We start from the raw sequence: 1,683 nt of genomic DNA on the forward strand, positions 1-1,683 counted from the left end.
CTCTTTACTCATAAAAGGGCCTAACGTTTTCCTCATGTGCTCTGATTCTGAGATTGAGCTCCATGCAGAGCTGGCGGGTGACATGGTGCTGGGCTCCCTTCCATGAACTACTGACTGGACAGTCAAAGTGACATTAAGTTCTTTCATGGCCTTACTGTGCTGTGTCAATGTGACAAACTGAGGAATCGGTCTGCGTACTATTCATAGGATGGCCACCTTTCTAATTGTTAACTGGACCTCTGAGGCCCCATGCCCTGCCCTGTCGATTTGCCAAGGTCCTGCCTCCTGCCACACCTTTTTCCATGAGGCTGCTTCCGCTGTTCTGTATCCCACAAGACCCCACTCCCTTCTTCCCCTCTTCCTCCAATGCCCTGCCTCAGGTCTACCTTTTCCCCCAAACCCCACCCTGTTGCTCACTCCCCTTCTCCCCAACCCCACCCACTTGCTGGATCATCTTCACCTTCCAACCCTACCTACCGCCAAACTGGGCTCCCTCTGCTGTGGGCTTGGGACAGGATCTGGTGCAGCCTGGCAAGCAACCTGCAGTGAGTGCAGTGAGGACGCAGCGCTTGGGCGGACAGGCCAATCTGAAGCGGAGAGGGAATCCATTAAATCATGTAAAATCAGCTGAGAGTTGGGAGCAGAGATGCGAGGCAGTCAGCTGAGATTGTGCATCCCACAGATTGTGGGCCTCAAAAGCTCAGCTGCAAAGCCCTGAGGGCAGAGACCATTGTGTGGCTTATTTCCTTAGCTTTCAGCAATGGTGTTAAGTTGCAGTGGGGGAGGTCTAGGCTGGATATTAGAAAACACTATTTCACTAGGAGGGTGGTGAAGCACTGGAATGGGTTATCTAGGGAGGTGGTGGAATCTTCATCCTTAGGAGTTCTTAATGCCCTTTTTGAATGTTTCATGCATAACATTTCAGCTGACTTCTCAAATGAAGCTAGGAGAGAAGATGTCTTGCCAATGTTGAAAAATTCTTAAAATTATTCTAGTGAGGAGCCCTTCTAGCTCCATGCTTTCCAGCAGATAAAAATCAGGTAAGTGTCCATGCATTATCAGCCAGATCCCTGAAATGCAAGACGAGGAGTTGACCGTCTCTGCTCATTCACACACAGTTGGTTCCTGAGGTCTTTACTCAGTTCTTACTCCAAGGAGAGTTTTGCCTTACTGGGTCCAGAGAAAACTTTGGGCCATGGCCTCCAAATTTGGCTTTGTGTTGTTCATCTACGAACAAATTTCATCCTGAAAAATCCACTGTGCCTCTAAAATGCAGCCATCTTGGGGTGAGAGGTCAACAGGGATTCAGAGAAAAGAGAGAGAGTTTGGCCAATGATAATGAAGCAAACTCATCACCAGTGGCAAGGGCCCTGGGATGCTGGGTGCCTGTGTCTGGGTTACGTGGGCACCCCGACACAGCAGCCAAACACCAGACTGTCCAGGTAAACCCATGATGGGTGGAAACACCATTAAGTCTCGTATGATGCTTTGAACCATTGTTATCCTTATGTCTTTGGGCTTTTCCAGTACTCTCCACTCAGGTGCCTTGTGCCCAGGGGCAGGAGGCTGGGACCGAGGCATCTGTCTATAAATAGGATGGTCATTTATGACTCTCAGCACGTAATCAGATCTCACCGATACTGAGCAAGGGAGTGACTGCATTCTACATAAAAGAGAGTTTTC

The sequence above is a fragment of the Gopherus evgoodei genome, unplaced genomic scaffold, assembly GCF_007399415.2.
Source record: "Gopherus evgoodei ecotype Sinaloan lineage unplaced genomic scaffold, rGopEvg1_v1.p scaffold_50_arrow_ctg1, whole genome shotgun sequence".
In the NCBI taxonomy this organism is placed as follows: Eukaryota; Metazoa; Chordata; order Testudines; family Testudinidae; genus Gopherus; species Gopherus evgoodei.